Source organism: Ictidomys tridecemlineatus, chromosome 2 (genome assembly GCF_052094955.1).
Source record: "Ictidomys tridecemlineatus isolate mIctTri1 chromosome 2, mIctTri1.hap1, whole genome shotgun sequence".
NCBI lineage: Eukaryota > Metazoa > Chordata > Mammalia > Rodentia > Sciuridae > Ictidomys > Ictidomys tridecemlineatus.
The window spans coordinates 79,000,518-79,023,944 of NC_135478.1; positions in this window are offsets into that span (position 1 = coordinate 79,000,518).

Here is a 23,427-nt window from a genome sequence, read left to right on the forward strand (position 1 = left end):
TTAGCATTCAGGGGTACAAATAGGTGTACCCTGGGTCTGTGAGTATAGAGATAATGCATGAATAGACCATACTGTGAATGAAGAATATAAATAGTTAAAATTTAAATAATGGATTGAATTGATATCTGAAAATATATAGGAAATCTTATACCGACACAGGATCATTCATGCCAACCCGTTATACATCTAATAGTAATATTAGGGTTATGGTTTACCCTTAATGGTGTGTGAGTTTTGCTTCAAAAGTGATTATGGAAATCCAAAATAATGTGTTTGGAAAGAAGTCTCATTAAAAGACCAGTCAAGAAACATGAAGGGATACATGTGTTCTGAAGTAGGATTTGATTGAAAGTGAACCAAATGCCTAGAAATTTGTGAACTTGAGGATGAAATATATATCCTATGATGTGCATCAACTAAGAAATACTAATGTACCAGTGTTGAATAATAATGAATTTCAAAATAAACATCATGTCCCATAGGAGTCTACTTGCATTGATGTTAAACAGGGTCAGTTACTGTAGAAATGTTAGGATTTCTTTGCACCATTCACTGAAGTTAGTTTTCAGTACTAGAAAACAAATATGTATTTCAGGTGGATGAATATTTCTGAGACTAATCTTGTGAAAAGTTGATTATAAATCCACATACATGTACATAAATTTAGGGAGTGTAAAATAAGACACATATATTTTATATTTTGAATAATCTGGAGAGTGTGTGTGTGTGTATATATACATATATATATACACACAAAACACACACACACAGACACATTAAAAAGTAGAAATATATATGCCAATTGAAATTCATCATGAAATATATATCATCCACAGATCCAAAAATATTTATTTTACTGAACATGGATTTATGTATCATGTTGTTCAAGTAGGAAGCTTACCCATAGGTTGATTTTCAGTTCCAACAGCATTTAGGAGGAGTGATCTCTTCTCACAGTTTGTATCTGCCAAGTCAGCCACCTCACAAGAATGTAGCTGGGAAACCAGGTAGGATTCTATATGTGCATGTAAAAATACATGTGTTGAATAGGATACAGAGAAAGGGAGACAGGAATTCACATACTTGTTAACTTTAAAAACACATGGAGAACTATTACATTGGACTAGATTCATAACACCTACTCTTTATAATGCAAAAGGCCTGTCCAACTACACACCATGCCTCCTCTGAAGTGCTTGTATTTCTATTCTGTTTGGGTTATTTTTCTCCATCATATTAGGATTCGTAGTCAGAGTCTAGTAGGGTATGGGTTAGTGTCAGGGATTCAGTATTTGGAATGGAAAATAGGAAAATGAATCCAATGTGTATGCAAATATGTGCTACCCAAAAATCTTCCCACCTTCATCCAGAACAATGCCTTGACATTACCCTCGCCCCAAGTAAGATGCAATTGGAGGAGAAGAGTTAGAAAATCTTTGAATACATATGTGGAATGAAAAATGCTCAGGAGTTCACAACTTTGGAGGTGGTAGAGGAGTTTCCATAAGTAAGGGACAGGATAAACACTCCACAAACATGGAGCTCTGCTGGCCTAAAGACTTCTTGAGAAACTGCCTCTGAGGTTGGGCTCTTGAAATATATGTTGTTGTCAGGAGCTTTAGCTTCCTTTGTAGTGAGACCATCAAAGCTGGGTCTGCATCTATGTGACCTGGAGGACATGGTTTCTGATTTTCCAATGAACATGAGGCAGAAGTGCTGAATTCTCTCTTTGTAGGTAAACTGTGGCCACTGGGGGCTAAGTGTCTCCCCGTGGGGACTGTGAATCCATTTGGTAATCCTCATCTTTCTTGGTGTTTCTTGCTGCTACACTAGGAGTTTAAAATTTCCTTCACGAAATACAATGAGTTCAACTGGGACACAGTGGTGGAGGGAATTCTGTGAAGTGTGGTGGGTCAAGGTCCTAGGAGTATGCACCAACCAGGCTTCTATCCCACAGAGCTTGCCCTCTTGACCATAGCAACCTCATTCTGAACATTGCCCTGAAACCTCTCCATATAACAAGATGCCTTTACATGCAAGGGTCTGCTGGCTGCACCATGTCAGTCACAAGCCATTTGGAAGCCCATGGCAGATCCACATGGCCCCACCACAGATGTTTTATCACACACCTGCACACCACTGCTCTAGGCCCACTAATCAGCAGGCCCCAACTTACTGGCATCTCTTTTCTAAACCATTTTCATGCAAGCCAGTCAATCAAGGCCCCTGTATGGTACACTCATGATCAGCAACAGGACATCCAAAAGTTCTCCAGTGCCCCCTGGTGGGAATTTCAAAGATTGCATGGTATTTATCTAGCCATTTTTAAAGGATGAAGTTGGAGGCACTGTGGGTTTCCATTCATTCAGGAACCATTCAATGGTGAGGAAGATCATTTCAATGAAAGCTCTGGAGAACTCTCACAAACAAGGCTTCCCAAAGAGTGGCCAAAAAGTCACATGAAACCAGGCCCACTGAGGTCTACAATGTGAGGTCCATGTGTGTCTTGACTCTCAACTATGGCTGCCAGGTCTTTAAGAATAAAATCATGTTACATCCTGGATGATATTCCCAGTGTTTTGTGGAAAGTCACCCTGGGCTTCTATCTCAGTTTCCAAGGGTGACTCTCATGCGTGACCTCCAATAATCCCAACACAATTCATGGCAATACTTCTCTGAGGTCAGTTCCAGAACTCAGTCTCCAAGGGGAATCACACCAGAGTTCAAGCCCAGGGGGACCCAGTCATCTCTTCCACAGCCACAGAAATGACCACAATTCAAACCGAAACACTGCCACAAGGCCCTCATCTTCTTCAATATAGACAATCCTCACAACCTCTGGCTGGAGTTTGCCAGGAGGGGAACAGCCTAAGACAGTGTTTACAATAAGCTTCCTTGCCCCTCATTAGCCTAATGTCAGGGTCGCCTGTACACCCTTCCTTTGAACCAGGAGTGATCAAATAGTCCTGCCTTTAATACTGCTCAGCTTCTTCACATTGAGGCCTGCTGATGGTGGGGTATAGATTCTTTGTGTGAATTGGAGTCATGAGAAAATCTAAGCACATAATGCCTAGCCGCTGCAGGGCTTTGAAGAACTCATTTGACCCAAAGGATCCCTATTCTCACTTGATGGAGATCAGGAACCTTACAAAGGAAGGCGAGAGACTTCATCCACAATGACTGCTTTTTTGCTCTATTGGCTTTGGATGAACATATAAGGTCTTTCTTGAGATCCATCAGGTGCTGACAATCTAAGCCACAGCCTCACACAGGGCCAAGAGGCTGATTCAGACACATCCCTTTGCAAAGCAATTAAGCAAAGAGCCACAGGTGATGCCTGTTCGTTTGCATTTGAAAATGGTTTTCTTGAGGCTTCACAAAGGGGTGTCCTGAGGCAAACACCTTGCTGACATCCAGGGAAACAGAACAATAGGTAAGCAAAAGGCCCAAAGCAGGCTTTCTCCACTTAGACTTTACTGGGCCCACTGATATCTGAGTTTTCTGAGATGCTCGCCATTCCTTTCAGCTATCCAGTACATGGCCATGTCACCAAGCTTGGAGGTGGTACATATCTTGGACACAAAACCATGAGCCTATTCTGAAGAGTGGCCAGAATTCAGGAAGAAAACAGGACATTAGGAAGATAGGAGGTGTTGCCCATGGATAAGGCAAGCTACAGTCCATTCATAAATTGAGCAGGATGAATGCTGGAAGCCTTCTACTAGACAGGACACATCCATTGATGCATTCTCTTTTCTAATGTCTACAACCACAGACACAGTGGGATACACAGACATAGCAACACTCGCCTTGTCAAAAGACATGCTAGAAACAGTCCACTTTGAACCAAACAAACCTCCTTTCCTACCTCTTCTCACAACATTAGACAAAACCACAAATTCACACCCACACCCACAAAGCCACCTCCTTCCCCCAAGGAGGTCTGTGACTACCCGCAGTGTCCTCTGACTGGTGGGCCATACTATGTTCCCCCGAAATGGCCTGTCCTGTCTCAGATCTGGCCTCCGTGGCCACTTCTGTGAAGTTGACAGGAGCCAGGGGTGAGCCACTACCTGCTTTCCCAGGAAAGACCCCCTTCGGAGCTTTCCTGGCAATTGGCCATCCTCACATCTGTAGGTACCAAGAAAGACTGACTCTGTCCGTGGTAAATCCAGACAAGTGAGCCCACTGGGACTGGCACTGGGACTGCCTCTGGGTGCCTGGCTTCCTGGATCCCAAGTTCAGAGAGTTCCATCACCAAGGAAGTGTGGTGAGGTCACTTCCTTCAGGAACTGAATGAGGTCACTGCCTTGGAAACCACTTTGTCCTAACTGTTGCTTCTAAGGGTCTCATGAGATGGAGGCTGCCCCTTCTTCCTGTGACACTTTCACAAGTTAGAATGGTATATCAACCATAGGCACCCAGGAAAAGCTCTCCACACAGGCCTGGTTTGGTCCATCTTGTGTACATTAAGAAGAGAGAGGCTCATTCAGACACATCCCTTCATCCTGACCAGGTTGTCTGCCACCGGAGATGACTTTTGCTCTCTCAGATCCTTCCTAGCTGCCTACATCTTCTCCAGGGATCATTTCTCCATGGACCTTTGAGGTTCTCAGCAGGTGGAAGATCCCCTACATTCTTGTATTGTAAGACCAACTCTGTCCCTGCTCTTTTGTAAAGTTAGATTGAGGGAACAGTGTATGCTTGGGGTTAAGAACATGTTCCATTTGGGTTAGGGAACATTCTGCTGGATGAAGAATGGTATTGGGAACCTGTGATATTTATAATAATACCGAGGTGAAATATATGTATGAAAACAGAAATCTAAGTAAGATTTGAAGGCCAGAAGGGCATTGGGCCCTTGATTGGGATACTTAGCTTTGAAATACATTCTGCACAGATGTCTCTGATAAATCCATATACAATGGCATAGGACCTTATACCTTAAATGATTCAATGTAGAAGAGAACATGCAGTCAAAAAGGGATAGTAGGTAGGATTAGGAAGATAGTCAGTAGGTTTAGGAAGAAGGGTGAGTATAAAATTTGGACCAAAATTTCTTTAGCAATAGGCTGTCTGTTAGAGAGTGAATGTAAATGTCAGCACATGTGAAGAGTCAGTCACAATGATGAACTGGGGAAAATAGGTAGGAAAGTAAAAATGAATATCAACATTAGGAAATCAGGCAAAGTATAAAGTGAGTGATAGGATTAGACATTTTCAACAGGGTTGAGGTTGAATATATAATCTCAGGCAGAAACAAATGTGTAGTCACAAATAAAATTGAAATTTGAGAGCATTAGGCAACCTGGACAAGGATGTTTAAGTAATCCATGCTCACTTTCCAATTAGGCTTTGGTACAATCATAAGTGTGACCTTTGCATTTTGTGTGCAGAATATCACTGTGATACAATGTATATGTAGATAAGGTGATGTATTTCTTTCACCATTTTTGGGAGCAATATTTTGAAGACCTATAAATTAGCATTCAGGGGTACAAATAGGTGTACCCTGGGTCTGTGAGTATAGAGATAATGCATGAATAGACCATACTGTGAATGAAGAATATAAATGGTTAAAATTTGAATACTGGATTGAATTGATATCTGAAAATATATAGGAAAACTTATACTGATACGGGATCATTCATGCCAACCAGTTATACATCTAATGGTAATATTAGGGTTGTGGTTTACCCTTAATGGTGTGAGAGTTTTGCTTCAAAAGTGATTATGGAAATCCAAAATAATGTGTTTGGAAAGAAGTCTCATTAAAAGACCAGTCAAGAAACATGAAGGGATACATGTGTTCTGAAGTAGGATTTGATTGAAAGTGAACCAAATGCCTAGAAATTTGTGAACTTGAGGATGAAATATATATCCTATGATGTGTATCAACTGAAGAAATACTAATGTACCAGTGTTGAATAAAAACGAATGTCAAAATAAACATCATGTCCCATAGGAGTCTACTTGCATTGATGTTAAACAGGGTCAGTTACTGTAGAAATGTTAAGATTTCTTTGCACCATTCACTGAAGTTAGTTTTCTGTACTAGAAAAATAATATGTATTTCAGGTGGATGAATATTTCTGAGACTAATCTTGTGAAAAGTTGCTTATAAATCCACATACGTGTACATAAATTTAGGGAGTGTAAAATAAGACACATATATTTTATATTTTTAATAATCTGGAGAGTGTGTGTGTGAGTATATATACATATATATATATATATATATATATATATATATATACACACAAAACACACACACAGACACATTAAAAAGTAGAAATATATATGCCAATTGAAATTCATCATGAAATATATATCATCCACAGATCCAAAAATATTTATTTTACTGAACATGGATTTATGTATCATGTTGTTCAAGTAGGAAGCTTACCCATAGGTTGATTTTCAGTTCCAACAGCATTTAGGAGGAGTGATCTCTTCTCACAGTTTGTATCTGCCAAGTCAGCCACCTCACAAAACGTAGCTGGGAAACCAGGTAGGATTCTATATGTGCATGTAAAAATACATGTGTTGAATAGGATACAGAGAAAGGGAGACAGGAATTCACATACTTGTTAACTTTAAAAACACATGGAGAACTATTACATTGGACTAGATTCATAACACCTACTCTTTATAATGCAAAAGGCCTGTCCAACTACACACCATGCCTCCTCTGAAGTGCTTGTATTTCTATTCTGTTTGGGTTATTTTTCTCCATCATATTAGGATTCGTAGTCAGAGTCTAGTAGGGTATGGGTTAGTGTCAGGGATTCAGTATTTGGAATGGAAAATAGGAAAATGAATCCAATGTGTATGCAAATATGTGCTACCCAAAAATCTTCCCACCTTCATCCAGAACAATGCCTTGACATTACCCTCGCCCCAAGTAAGATGCAATTGGAGGAGAAGAGTTAGAAAATCTTTGAATACATATGTGGAATGAAAAATGCTCAGGAGTTCACAACTTTGGAGGTGGTAGAGGAGTTTCCATAAGTAAGGGACAGGATAAACACTCCACAAACATGGAGCTCTGCTGGCCTAAAGACTTCTTGAGAAACTGCCTCTGAGGTTGGGCTCTTGAAATATATGTTGTTGTCAGGAGCTTTAGCTTCCTTTGTAGTGAGACCATCAAAGCTGGGTCTGCATCTATGTGACCTGGAGGACATGGTTTCTGATTTTCCAATGAACATGAGGCAGAAGTGCTGAATTCTCTCTTTGTAGGTAAACTGTGGCCACTGGGGGCTAAGTGTCTCCCCGTGGGGACTGTGAATCCATTTGGTAATCCTCATCTTTCTTGGTGTTTCTTGCTGCTACACTAGGAGTTTAAAATTTCCTTCACGAAATACAACGAGTTCAACTGGGACACAGTGGTGGAGGGAATTCTGTGAAGTGTGGTGGGTCAAGGTCCTAGGAGTATGCACCAACCAGGCTTCTATCCCACAGAGCTTGCCCTCTTGACCATAGCAACCTCATTCTGAACATTGCCCTGAAACCTCTCCATATAACAAGATGCCTTTACATACAAGGGTCTGCTGGCTGCACCATGTCAGTCACAAGCCATTTGGAAGCCCATGGCAGATCCACATGGCCCCACCACAGATGTTTTATCACACACCTGCACACCACTGCTCTAGGCCCACTAATCAGCAGGCCCCAACTTACTGGTATCTCTTTTCTAAACCATTTTCATGCAACCCAGTCAATCAAGGCCCCTGCATGGTACACTCATGATCAGCAACAGGACATCCAAAAGTTCTCCAGTGCCACCTGGTGGGAATTTCAAAGATTGCATGGTATTTATCTAGCCATTTTTAAAGGATGAAGTCGGAGGCACTGTGGGTTTCCATTCATTCAGGAACCATTCAATGGTGAGGAAGATCATTTCAATGAAAGCTCTGGAGAACTCTCACAAACAAGGCTTCCCAAAGAGTGGCCAAAAAGTCACATGAAACCAGGCCCACTGAGGTCTACAATGTGAGGTCCATGTGTGTCTTGACTCTCAACTATGGCTGCCAGGTCTTTAAGAATAAAATCATGTTATATCCTGGCTGATATTCCCAGTGTTTTGTGGAAAGTCACCCTGGGCTTCTATCTCAGTTTCCAAGGGTGACTCTCATGCGTGACCTCCAATAATCCCAACACAATTCATGGCAATACTTCTCTGAGGTCAGTTCCAGAACTCAGTCTCCAAGGGGAATCACACCAGAGTTCAAGCCCAGGGGGACCCAGTCATCTCTTCCACAGCCACACAAATGACCACAATTCAAACCGAAACACTGCCACAAGGCCCTCATCTTCTTCAATATAGACAATCCTCACAACCTCTGGCTGGAGGTTTCCAGGAGGGGAACAGCCTAAGACAGTGTTTACAATAAGCTTCCTTGCCCCTCATTAGCCTAATGTCAGGGTGGCCTGTACACCCTTCCTTTGAACCAGGAGTGATCAAATAGTCCTGCCTTTAATACTGCTCAGCTTCTTCACATTGAGGCCTGCTGATGGTGGGGTATAGATTCTTTGGGTGAATTGGAGTCATGAGAAAATCTAAGCACATAATGCCTAGCCGCTGCAGGGCTTTGAAGAACTCATTTGACCCAAAGGATCCCTATTCTCACTTGATGGAGATCAGGAACCTTACAAAGGAAGGCGAGAGACTTCATCCACAATGACTGCTTTTTTGCTCTATTGGCTTTGGATGCACATATAAGATCTTTCTTGAGATCCATCAGGTGCTGACAATCTAAGCCACAGCCTCACACAGGGCCAAGAGGCTGATTCAGACACATCCCTTTGCAAAGCAATTAAGCAAAGAGCCACAGGTGATGCCTGTTCGTTTGCATTTGAAAATGGTTTTCTTGAGGCTTCACAAAGGGGTGTCCTGTGGCAAACACCTTGCTGACATCCAGGGAAACAGAACAATAGGTAAGCAAAAGGCCCAAAGCAGGCTTTCTCCACTGAGACTTTACTGGGCCCACTGATATCTGAGTTTTCTGAGATGCTCACCATTCCTTTCAGCTATCCAGTACATGGCCATGTCACCAAGCTTGGAGGTGGTACATATCTTGGACACAAAACCATGAGCCTATTCTGAAGAGTGGCCAGAATTCAGGAAGAAAACAGGACATTAGGAAGATAGGAGGTGTTGCCCATGGATAAGGCAAGCTGCAGTCCATTCATAAATTGAGCAGGATGAATGCTGGAAGCTTTCTACTAGACAGGACACATCCATTGATGCATTCTCTTTTCTAATGTCTACAACCACAGACACAGTGGGATACACAGACATAGCAACACTCGCCTTGTCAAAAGACATGCTAGAAACAGTCCACTTTGAACCAAACAAACCTCCTTTCCTACCTCTTCTCACAACATTAGACAAAACCACAAATTCACACCCACACCCACAAAGCCACCTCCTTCCCCCAAGGAGGTCTGTGACTACCCGCAGTGTCCTCTGACTGGTGGGCCATACTATGTTCCCCCGAAATGGCCTGTCCTGTCTCAGATCTGGCCTCCGTGGCCACTTCTGTGAAGTTGACAGGAGCCAGGGGTGAGCCACTACCTGCTTTCCCAGGAAAGACCCCCTTCGGAGCTTTCCTGGCAATTGGCCATCCTCACATCTGTAGGTACCAAGAAAGACTGACTCTGTCCGTGGTAAATCCAGACAAGTGAGCCCACTGGGACTGGCACTGGGACTGCCTCTGGGTGCCTGGCTTCCTGGATCCCAAGTTCAGAGAGTTCCATCACCAAGGAAGTGTGGTGAGGTCACTTCCTTCAGGAACTGAATGAGGTCACTGCCTTGGAAACCACTTTGTCCTAACTGTTGCTTCTAAGGGTCTCATGAGATGGAGGCTGCCCCTTCTTCCTGTGACACTTTCACAAGTTAGAATGGTATATCAACCATAGGCACCCAGGAAAAGCTCTCCACACAGGCCTGGTTTGGTCCATCTTGTCTACATTAAGAAGAGAGAGGCTCATTCAGACACATCCCTTCATCCTGACCAGGTTGTCTGCCACCGGAGATGACTTTTGCTCTCTCAGATCCTTCCTAGCTGCCTACATCTTCTCCAGGGATCATTTCTCCATGGACCTTTGAGGTTCTCAGCAGGTGGAAGATCCCCTACATTCTTGTATTGTAAGACCAACTCTGTCCCTGCTCTTCTGTAAAGTTAGATTGAGGGAACAGTGTATGCTTGGGGTTAAGAACATGTTCCATTTGGGTTAGGGAACATTCTGCTGGATGAAGAATGGTATTGGGAACCTGTGATATTTATAATAATACCGAGGTGAAATATATGTATGAAAACAGAAATCTAAGTAAGATTTGAAGGCCAGAAGGGCATTGGGCCCTTGATTGGGATAGTTAGCTTTGAATTACATTCTGTACAGATGTCTCTGATAAATCCATATACAATGGCACAGGACCTTGTACCTTGGATGATTCAATGTAGAAGAGAACATCCAGTCAAAAAGGGATAATAGGTAGGATTAGGAAGATAGTCAGTAGGTTTAGGAAGAAGAATGAGTATAAAATTTGGACCAAAAGTTCTTTAGCAATAGGCTTTCTGTTAGAGAGTGAATGTAAATGTCAGCACATGTGAAGAGTCAGTCACAATGATGAACTGGGGAAAATCGGTAGGAAAGCAAAAATGAATATCGACATTAGGAAATCAGGCAAAGTATAAAGTGAGTGATAGGATTAGACATTTTTAAGAGGGTTGAGGTTGAATATATATTCTTAGGCAGAAACAAATGTGTAGTCACAAATAAAATTGAAATTTGAGAGCATGAGGCAACCTGGACAAGGATGTTTTTAGTAATCCATGCTCACTTTCCAATTAGGCTTTGGAACAATCATAAGTGAACTTTGCATTTTATGTGCAGAATATCAGTGTGATACAATGTATATGTAGATAAGGTGATGTGAGTATTTCTTTCTCCATTTTTGGGAGCAATATGTTGAAGACCTATAAATTAGCATTCAGGGGTACAAATAGGTGTACCCTGGGTCTGTGAGTATAGAGATAATGCATGAATAGACCATACTGTGAATGAAGAATATAAATAGTTAAAATTTAAATAATGGATTGAATTGATATCTGAAAATATATAGGAAATCTTATACCGACACAGGATCATTCATGCCAACCCGTTATACATCTAATAGTAATATTAGGGTTATGGTTTACCCTTAATGGTGTGTGAGTTTTGCTTCAAAAGTGATTATGGAAATCCAAAATAATGTGTTTGGAAAGAAGTCTCATTAAAAGACCAGTCAAGAAACATGAAGGGATACATGTGTTCTGAAGTAGGATTTGATTGAAAGTGAACCAAATGCCTAGAAATTTGTGAACTTGAGGATGAAATATATATCCTATGATGTGCATCAACTAAGAAATACTAATGTACCAGTGTTGAATAAAAATGAATTTCAAAATAAACATCATGTCCCATAGGAGTCTACTTGCATTGATGTTAAACAGGGTCAGTTACTGTAGAAATGTTAGGATTTCTTTGCACCATTCACTGAAGTTAGTTTTCAGTACTAGAAAACAAATATGTATTTCAGGTGGATGAATATTTCTGAGACTAATCTTGTGAAAAGTTGATTATAAATCCACATACATGTACATAAATTTAGGGAGTGTAAAATAAGACACATATATTTTATATTTTGAATAATCTGGAGAGTGTGTGTGTGTGTATATATACATATATATATACACACAAAACACACACACACAGACACATTAAAAAGTAGAAATATATATGCCAATTGAAATTCATCATGAAATATATATCATCCACAGATCCAAAAATATTTATTTTACTGAACATGGATTTATGTATCATGTTGTTCAAGTAGGAAGCTTACCCATAGGTTGATTTTCAGTTCCAACAGCATTTAGGAGGAGTGATCTCTTCTCACAGTTTGTATCTGCCAAGTCAGCCACCTCACAAAACGTAGCTGGGAAACCAGGTAGGATTCTATATGTGCATGTAAAAATACATGTGTTGAATAGGATACAGAGAAAGGGAGACAGGAATTCACATACTTGTTAACTTTAAAAACACATGGAGAACTATTACATTGGACTAGATTCATAACACCTACTCTTTATAATGCAAAAGGCCTGTCCAACTACACACCATGCCTCCTCTGAAGTGCTTGTATTTCTATTCTGTTTGGGTTATTTTTCTCCATCATATTAGGATTCGTAGTCAGAGTCTAGTAGGGTATGGGTTAGTGTCAGGGATTCAGTATTTGGAATGGAAAATAGGAAAATGAATCCAATGTGTATGCAAATATGTGCTACCCAAAAATCTTCCCACCTTCATCCAGAACAATGCCTTGACATTACCCTCGCCCCAAGTAAGATGCAATTGGAGGAGAAGAGTTAGAAAATCTTTGAATACATATGTGGAATGAAAAATGCTCAGGAGTTCACAACTTTGGAGGTGGTAGAGGAGTTTCCATAAGTAAGGGACAGGATAAACACTCCACAAACATGGAGCTCTGCTGGCCTAAAGACTTCTTGAGAAACTGCCTCTGAGGTTGGGCTCTTGAAATATATGTTGTTGTCAGGAGCTTTAGCTTCCTTTGTAGTGAGACCATCAAAGCTGGGTCTGCATCTATGTGACCTGGAGGACATGGTTTCTGATTTTCCAATGAACATGAGGCAGAAGTGCTGAATTCTCTCTTTGTAGGTAAACTGTGGCCACTGGGGGCTAAGTGTCTCCCCGTGGGGACTGTGAATCCATTTGGTAATCCTCATCTTTCTTGGTGTTTCTTGCTGCTACACTAGGAGTTTAAAATTTCCTTCACGAAATACAACGAGTTCAACTGGGACACAGTGGTGGAGGGAATTCTGTGAAGTGTGGTGGGTCAAGGTCCTAGGAGTATGCACCAACCAGGCTTCTATCCCACAGAGCTTGCCCTCTTGACCATAGCAACCTCATTCTGAACATTGCCCTGAAACCTCTCCATATAACAAGATGCCTTTACATGCAAGGGTCTGCTGGCTGCACCATGTCAGTCACAAGCCATTTGGAAGCCCATGGCAGATCCACATGGCCCCACCACAGATGTTTTATCACACACCTGCACACCACTGCTCTAGGCCCACTAATCAGCAGGCCCCAACTTACTGGCATCTCTTTTCTAAACCATTTTCATGCAAGCCAGTCAATCAAGGCCCCTGCATGGTACACTCATGATCAGCAACAGGACATCCAAAAGTTCTCCAGTGCCCCCTGGTGGGAATTTCAAAGATTGCATGGTATTTATCTAGCCATTTTTAAAGGATGAAGTCGGAGGCACTGTGGGTTTCCATTCATTCAGGAACCATTCAATGGTGAGGAAGATCATTTCAATGAAAGCTCTGGAGAACTCTCACAAACAAGGCTTCCCAAAGAGTGGCCAAAAAGTCACATGAAACCAGGCCCACTGAGGTCTACAATGTGAGGTCCATGTGTGTCTTGACTCTCAACTATGGCTGCCAGGTCTTTAAGAATAAAATCATGTTACATCCTGGATGATATTCCCAGTGTTTTGTGGAAAGTCACCCTGGGCTTCTATCTCAGTTTCCAAGGGTGACTCTCATGCGTGACCTCCAATAATCCCAACACAATTCATGGCAATACTTCTCTGAGGTCAGTTCCAGAACTCAGTCTCCAAGGGGAATCACACCAGAGTTCAAGCCCAGGGGGACCCAGTCATCTCTTCCACAGCCACACAAATGACCACAATTCAAACCGAAACACTGCCACAAGGCCCTCATCTTCTTCAATATAGACAATCCTCACAACCTCTGGCTGGAGTTTGCCAGGAGGGGAACAGCCTAAGACAGTGTTTACAATAAGCTTCCTTGCCCCTCATTAGCCTAATGTCAGGGTGGCCTGTACACCCTTCCTTTGAACCAGGAGTGATCAAATAGTCCTGCCTTTAATACTGCTCAGCTTCTTCACATTGAGGCCTGCTGATGGTGGGGTATAGATTCTTTGTGTGAATTGGAGTCATGAGAAAATCTAAGCACATAATGCCTAGCCGCTGCAGGGCTTTGAAGAACTCATTTGACCCAAAGGATCCCTATTCTCACTTGATGGAGATCAGGAACCTTACAAAGGAAGGCGAGAGACTTCATCCACAATGACTGCTTTTTTGCTCTATTGCCTTTGGATGAACATATAAGGTCTTTCTTGAGATCCATCAGGTGCTGACAATCTAAGCCACAGCCTCACACAGGGCCAAGAGGCTGATTCAGACACATCCCTTTGCAAAGCAATTAAGCAAAGAGCCACAGGTGATGCCTGTTCGTTTGCATTTGAAAATGGTTTTCTTGAGGCTTCACAAAGGGGTGTCCTGAGGCAAACACCTTGCTGACATCCAGGGAAACAGAACAATAGGTAAGCAAAAGGCCCAAAGCAGGCTTTCTCCACTGAGACTTTACTGGGCCCACTGATATCTGAGTTTTCTGAGATGCTCGCCATTCCTTTCAGCTATCCAGTACATGGCCATGTCACCAAGCTTGGAGGTGGTACATATCTTGGACACAAAACCATGAGCCTATTCTGAAGAGTGGCCAGAATTCAGGAAGAAAACAGGACATTAGGAAGATAGGAGGTGTTGCCCATGGATAAGGCAAGCTACAGTCCATTCATAAATTGAGCAGGATGAATGCTGGAAGCTTTCTACTAGACAGGACACATCCATTGATGCATTCTCTTTTCTAATGTCTACAACCACAGACACAGTGGGATACACAGACATAGCAACACTCGCCTTGTCAAAAGACATGCTAGAAACAGTCCACTTTGAACCAAACAAACCTCCTTTCCTACCTCTTCTCACAACATTAGACAAAACCACAAATTCACACCCACACCCACAAAGCCACCTCCTTCCCCCAAGGAGGTCTGTGACTACCCGCAGTGTCCTCTGACTGGTGGGCCATACTATGTTCCCCCGAAATGGCCTGTCCTGTCTCAGATCTGGCCTCCGTGGCCACTTCTGTGAAGTTGACAGGAGCCAGGGGTGAGCCACTACCTGCTTTCCCAGGAAAGACCCCCTTCGGAGCTTTCCTGGCAATTGGCCATCCTCACATCTGTAGGTACCAAGAAAGACTGACTCTGTCCGTGGTAAATCCAGACAAGTGAGCCCACTGGGACTGGCACTGGGACTGCCTCTGGGTGCCTGGCTTCCTGGATCCCAAGTTCAGAGAGTTCCATCACCAAGGAAGTGTGGTGAGGTCACTTCCTTCAGGAACTGAATGAGGTCACTGCCTTGGAAACCACTTTGTCCTAACTGTTGCTTCTAAGGGTCTCATGAGATGGAGGCTGCCCCTTCTTCCTGTGACACTTTCACAAGTTAGAATGGTATATCAACCATAGGCACCCAGGAAAAGCTCTCCACACAGGCCTGGTTTGGTCCATCTTGTGTACATTAAGAAGAGAGAGGCTCATTCAGACACATCCCTTCATCCTGACCAGGTTGTCTGCCACCGGAGATGACTTTTGCTCTCTCAGATCCTTCCTAGCTGCCTACATCTTCTCCAGGGATCATTTCTCCATGGACCTTTGAGGTTCTCAGCAGGTGGAAGATCCCCTACATTCTTGTATTGTAAGACCAACTCTGTCCCTGCTCTTCTGTAAAGTTAGATTGAGGGAACAGTGTATGCTTGGGGTTAAGAACATGTTCCATTTGGGTTAGGGAACATTCTGCTGGATGAAGAATGGTATTGGGAACCTGTGATATTTATAATAATACCGAGGTGAAATATATGTATGAAAACAGAAATCTAAGTAAGATTTGAAGGCCAGAAGGGCATTGGGCCCTTGATTGGGATACTTAGCTTTGAAATACATTCTGCACAGATGTCTCTGATAAATCCATATACAATGGCATAGGACCTTATACCTTAAATGATTCAATGTAGAAGAGAACATGCAGTCAAAAAGGGATAGTAGGTAGGATTAGGAAGATAGTCAGTAGGTTTAGGAAGAAGGGTGAGTATAAAATTTGGACCAAAATTTCTTTAGCAATAGGCTGTCTGTTAGAGAGTGAATGTAAATGTCAGCACATGTGAAGAGTCAGTCACAATGATGAACTGGGGAAAATAGGTAGGAAAGTAAAAATGAATATCAACATTAGGAAATCAGGCAAAGTATAAAGTGAGTGATAGGATTAGACATTTTCAACAGGGTTGAGGTTGAATATATAATCTCAGGCAGAAACAAATGTGTAGTCACAAATAAAATTGAAATTTGAGAGCATTAGGCAACCTGGACAAGGATGTTTAAGTAATCCATGCTCACTTTCCAATTAGGCTTTGGTACAATCATAAGTGTGACCTTTGCATTTTGTGTGCAGAATATCACTGTGATACAATGTATATGTAGATAAGGTGATGTATTTCTTTCACCATTTTTGGGAGCAATATTTTGAAGACCTATAAATTAGCATTCAGGGGTACAAATAGGTGTACCCTGGGTCTGTGAGTATAGAGATAATGCATGAATAGACCATACTGTGAATGAAGAATATAAATGGTTAAAATTTGAATACTGGATTGAATTGATATCTGAAAATATATAGGAAAACTTATACTGATACGGGATCATTCATGCCAACCAGTTATACATCTAATGGTAATATTAGGGTTGTGGTTTACCCTTAATGGTGTGTGAGTTTTGCTTCAAAAGTGATTATGGAAATCCAAAATAATGTGTTTGGAAAGAAGTCTCATTAAAAGACCAGTCAAGAAACATGAAGGGATACATGTGTTCTGAAGTAGGATTTGATTGAAAGTGAACCAAATGCCTAGAAATTTGTGAACTTGAGGATGAAATATATATCCTATGATGTGTATCAACTGAAGAAATACTAATGTACCAGTGTTGAATAAAAACGAATGTCAAAATAAACATCATGTCCCATAGGAGTCTACTTGCATTGATGTTAAACAGGGTCAGTTACTGTAGAAATGTTAAGATTTCTTTGCACCATTCACTGAAGTTAGTTTTCTGTACTAGAAAAATAATATGTATTTCAGGTGGATGAATATTTCTGAGACTAATCTTGTGAAAAGTTGCTTATAAATCCACATACGTGTACATAAATTTAGGGAGTGTAAAATAAGACACATATATTTTATATTTTTAATAATCTGGAGAGTGTGTGTGTGAGTATATATACATATATATATATATATATATACACACAAAACACACACACAGACACATTAAAAAGTAGAAATATATATGCCAATTGAAATTCATCATGAAATATATATCATCCACAGATCCAAAAATATTTATTTTACTGAACATGGATTTATGTATCATGTTGTTCAAGTAGGAAGCTTACCCATAGGTTGATTTTCAGTTCCAACAGCATTTAGGAGGAGTGATCTCTTCTCACAGTTTGTATCTGCCAAGTCAGCCACCTCACAAAACGTAGCTGGGAAACCAGGTAGGATTCTATATGTGCATGTAAAAATACATGTGTTGAATAGGATACAGAGAAAGGGAGACAGGAATTCACATACTTGTTAACTTTAAAAACACATGGAGAACTATTACATTGGACTAGATTCATAACACCTACTCTTTATAATGCAAAAGGCCTGTCCAACTACACACCATGCCTCCTCTGAAGTGCTTGTATTTCTATTCTGTTTGGGTTATTTTTCTCCATCATATTAGGATTCGTAGTCAGAGTCTAGTAGGGTATGGGTTAGTGTCAGGGATTCAGTATTTGGAATGGAAAATAGGAAAATGAATCCAATGTGTATGCAAATATGTGCTACCCAAAAATCTTCCCACCTTCATCCAGAACAATGCCTTGACATTACCCTCGCCCCAAGTAAGATGCAATTGGAGGAGAAGAGTTAGAAAATCTTTGAATACATATGTGGAATGAAAAATGCTCAGGAGTTCACAACTTTGGAGGTGGTAGAGGAGTTTCCATAAGTAAGGGACAGGATAAACACTCCACAAACATGGAGCTCTGCTGGCCTAAAGACTTCTTGAGAAACTGCCTCTGAGGTTGGGCTCTTGAAATATATGTTGTTGTCAGGAGCTTTAGCTTCCTTTGTAGTGAGACCATCAAAGCTGGGTCTGCATCTATGTGACCTGGAGGACATGGTTTCTGATTTTCCAATGAACATGAGGCAGAAGTGCTGAATTCTCTCTTTGTAGGTAAACTGTGGCCACTGGGGGCTAAGTGTCTCCCCGTGGGGACTGTGAATCCATTTGGTAATCCTCATCTTTCTTGGTGTTTCTTGCTGCTACACTAGGAGTTTAAAATTTCCTTCACGAAATACAACGAGTTCAACTGGGACACAGTGGTGGAGGGAATTCTGTGAAGTGTGGTGGGTCAAGGTCCTAGGAGTATGCACCAACCAGGCTTCTATCCCACAGAGCTTGCCCTCTTGACCATAGCAACCTCATTCTGAACATTGCCCTGAAACCTCTCCATATAACAAGATGCCTTTACATACAAGGGTCTGCTGGCTGCACCATGTCAGTCACAAGCCATTTGGAAGCCCATGGCAGATCCACATGGCCCCACCACAGATGTTTTATCACACACCTGCACACCACTGCTCTAGGCCCACTAATCAGCAGGCCCCAACTTACTGGCATCTCTTTTCTAAACCATTTTCATGCAAGCCAGTCAATCAAGGCCCCTGCATGGTACACTCATGATCAGCAACAGGACATCCAAAAGTTCTCCAGTGCCCCCTGGTGGGAATTTCAAAGATTGCATGGTATTTATCTAGCCATTTTTAAAGGATGAAGTCGGAGGCACTGTGGGTTTCCATTCATTCAGGAACCATTCAATGGTGAGGAAGATCATTTCAATGAAAGCTCTGGAGAACTCTCACAAACAAGGCTTCCCAAAGAGTGGCCAAAAAGTCACATGAAACCAGGCCCACTGAGGTCTACAATGTGAGGTCCATGTGTGTCTTGACTCTCAACTATGGCTGCCAGGTCTTTAAGAATAAAATCATGTTACATCCTGGATGATATTCCCAGTGTTTTGTGGAAAGTCACCCTGGGCTTCTATCTCAGTTTCCAAGGGTGACTCTCATGCGTGACCTCCAATAATCCCAACACAATTCATGGCAATACTTCTCTGAGGTCAGTTCCAGAACTCAGTCTCCAAGGGGAATCACACCAGAGTTCAAGCCCAGGGGGACCCAGTCATCTCTTCCACAGCCACACAAATGACCACAATTCAAACCGAAACACTGCCACAAGGCCCTCATCTTCTTCAATATAGACAATCCTCACAACCTCTGGCTGGAGTTTGCCAGGAGGGGAACAGCCTAAGACAGTGTTTACAATAAGCTTCCTTGCCCCTCATTAGCCTAATGTCAGGGTGGCCTGTACACCCTTCCTTTGAACCAGGAGTGATCAAATAGTCCTGCCTTTAATACTGCTCAGCTTCTTCACATTGAGGCCTGCTGATGGTGGGGTATAGATTCTTTGTGTGAATTGGAGTCATGAGAAAATCTAAGCACATAATGCCTAGCCGCTGCAGGGCTTTGAAGAACTCATTTGACCCAAAGGATCCCTATTCTCACTTGATGGAGATCAGGAACCTTACAAAGGAAGGCGAGAGACTTCATCCACAATGACTGCTTTTTTGCTCTATTGCCTTTGGATGAACATATAAGGTCTTTCTTGAGATCCATCAGGTGCTGACAATCTAAGCCACAGCCTCACACAGGGCCAAGAGGCTGATTCAGACACATCCCTTTGCAAAGCAATTAAGCAAAGAGCCACAGGTGATGCCTGTTCGTTTGCATTTGAAAATGGTTTTCTTGAGGCTTCACAAAGGGGTGTCCTGAGGCAAACACCTTGCTGACATCCAGGGAAACAGAACAATAGGTAAGCAAAAGGCCCAAAGCAGGCTTTCTCCACTGAGACTTTACTGGGCCCACTGATATCTGAGTTTTCTGAGATGCTCGCCATTCCTTTCAGCTATCCAGTACATGGCCATGTCACCAAGCTTGGAGGTGGTACATATCTTGGACACAAAACCATGAGCCTATTCTGAAGAGTGGCCAGAATTCAGGAAGAAAACAGGACATTAGGAAGATAGGAGGTGTTGCCCATGGATAAGGCAAGCTACAGTCCATTCATAAATTGAGCAGGATGAATGCTGGAAGCTTTCTACTAGACAGGACACATCCATTGATGCATTCTCTTTTCTAATGTCTACAACCACAGACACAGTGGGATACACAGACATAGCAACACTCGCCTTGTCAAAAGACATGCTAGAAACAGTCCACTTTGAACCAAACAAACCTCCTTTCCTACCTCTTCTCACAACATTAGACAAAACCACAATTCACACCCACACCCACAAAGCCACCTCCTTCCCCCAAGGAGGTCTGTGACTACCCGCAGTGTCCTCTGACTGGTGGGCCATACTATGTTCCCCCGAAATGGCCTGTCCTGTCTCAGATCTGGCCTCCGTGGCCACTTCTGTGAAGTTGACAGGAGCCAGGGGTGAGCCACTACCTGCTTTCCCAGGAAAGACCCCCTTCGGAGCTTTCCTGGCAATTGGCCATCCTCACATCTGTAGGTACCAAGAAAGACTGACTCTGTCCGTGGTAAATCCAGACAAGTGAGCCCACTGGGACTGGCACTGGGACTGCCTCTGGGTGCCTGGCTTCCTGGATCCCAAGTTCAGAGAGTTCCATCACCAAGGAAGTGTGGTGAGGTCACTTCCTTCAGGAACTGAATGAGGTCACTGCCTTGGAAACCACTTTGTCCTAACTGTTGCTTCTAAGGGTCTCATGAGATGGAGGCTGCCCCTTCTTCTGTGACACTTTCACAAGTTAGAATGGTATATCAACCATAGGCACCCAGGAAAAGCTCTCCACACAGGCCTGGTTTGGTCCATCTTGTGTACATTAAGAAGAGAGAGGCTCATTCAGACACATCCCTTCATCCTGACCAGGTTGTCTGCCACCGGAGATGACTTTTGCTCTCTCAGATCCTTCCTAGCTGCCTACATCTTCTCCAGGGATCATTTCTCCATGGACCTTTGAGGTTCTCAGCAGGTGGAAGATCCCCTACATTCTTGTATTGTAAGACCAACTCTGTCCCTGCTCTTCTGTAAAGTTAGATTGAGGGAACAGTGTATGCTTGGGGTTAAGAACATGTTCCATTTGGGTTAGGGAACATTCTGCTGGATGAAGAATGGTATTGGGAACCTGTGATATTTATAATAATACCGAGGTGAAATATATGTATGAAAACAGAAATCTAAGTAAGATTTGAAGGCCAGAAGGGCATTGGGCCTTGATTGGGATACTTAGCTTTGAAATACATTCTGCACAGATGTCTCTGATAAATCCATATACAATGGCATAGGACCTTATACCTTAAATGATTCAATGTAGAAGAGAACATGCAGTCAAAAAGGGATAGTAGGTAGGATTAGGAAGATAGTCAGTAGGTTTAGGGAAGAAGGGTGAGTATAAAATTTGGACCAAATTTCTTTAGCAATAGGCTGTCTGTTAGAGAGTGAATGTAAATGTCAGCACATGTGAAGAGTCAGTCACAATGATGAACTGGGGAAAATAGGTAGGAAAGTAAAAATGAATATCAACATTAGGAAATCAGGCAAAGTATAAAGTGAGTGATAGGATTAGACATTTTCAACAGGGTTGAGGTTGAATATATAATCTCAGGCAGAAACAAATGTGTAGTCACAAATAAAATTGAAATTTGAGAGCATTAGGCAACCTGGACAAGGATGTTTAAGTAATCCATGCTCACTTTCCAATTAGGCTTTGGTACAATCATAAGTGTGACCTTTGCATTTTGTGTGCAGAATATCACTGTGATACAATGTATATGTAGATAAGGTGATGTATTTCTTTCACCATTTTTGGGAGCAATATTTTGAAGACCTATAAATTAGCATTCAGGGTACAAATAGGTGTACCCTGGGTCTGTGAGTATAGAGATAATGCATGAATAGACCATACTGTGAATGAAGAATATAAATGGTTAAAAATTTGAATACTGGATTGAATTGATATCTGAAAATATATAGGAAAACTTATACTGATACGGGATCATTCATGCCAACCAGTTATACATCTAATGGTAATATTAGGGTTGTGGTTTACCCTTAATGGTGTGTGAGTTTTGCTTCAAAAGTGATTATGGAAATCCAAAATAATGTGTTTGGAAAGAAGTCTCATTAAAAGACCAGTCAAGAAACATGAAGGGATACATGTGTTCTGAAGTAGGATTTGATTGAAAGTGAACCAAATGCCTAGAAATTTGTGAACTTGAGGATGAAATATATATCCTATGATGTGTATCAACTGAAGAAATACTAATGTACCAGTGTTGAATAAAAACGAATGTCAAAATAAACATCATGTCCCATAGGAGTCTACTTGCATTGATGTTAAACAGGGTCAGTTACTGTAGAAATGTTAAGATTTCTTTGCACCATTCACTGAAGTTAGTTTTTCTGTACTAGAAAAATAATATGTATTTCAGGTGGATGAATATTTCTGAGACTAATCTTGTGAAAAGTTGCTTATAAATCCACATACGTGTACATAAATTTAGGGAGTGTAAAATAAGACACATATATTTTATATTTTTAATAATCTGGAGAGTGTGTGTGTGAGTATATATACATATATATATATATATATATATACACACAAAACACACACACAGACACATTAAAAAGTAGAAATATATATGCCAATTGAAATTCATCATGAAATATATATCATCCACAGATCCAAAAATATTTATTTTACTGAACATGGATTTATGTATCATGTTGTTCAAGTAGGAAGCTTACCCATAGGTTGATTTTCAGTTCCAACAGCATTTAGGAGGAGTGATCTCTTCTCACAGTTTGTATCTGCCAAGTCAGCCACCTCACAAAACGTAGCTGGGAAACCAGGTAGGATTCTATATGTGCATGTAAAAATACATGTGTTGAATAGGATACAGAGAAAGGGAGACAGGAATTCACATACTTGTTAACTTTAAAAACACATGGAGAACTATTACATTGGACTAGATTCATAACACCTACTCTTTATAATGCAAAAGGCCTGTCCAACTACACACCATGCCTCCTCTGAAGTGCTTGTATTTCTATTCTGTTTGGGTTATTTTTCTCCATCATATTAGGATTCGTAGTCAGAGTCTAGTAGGGTATGGGTTAGTGTCAGGGATTCAGTATTTGGAATGGAAAATAGGAAAATGAATCCAATGTGTATGCAAATATGTGCTACCCAAAAATCTTCCCACCTTCATCCAGAACAATGCCTTGACATTACCCTCGCCCCAAGTAAGATGCAATTGGAGGAGAAGAGTTAGAAAATCTTTGAATACATATGTGGAATGAAA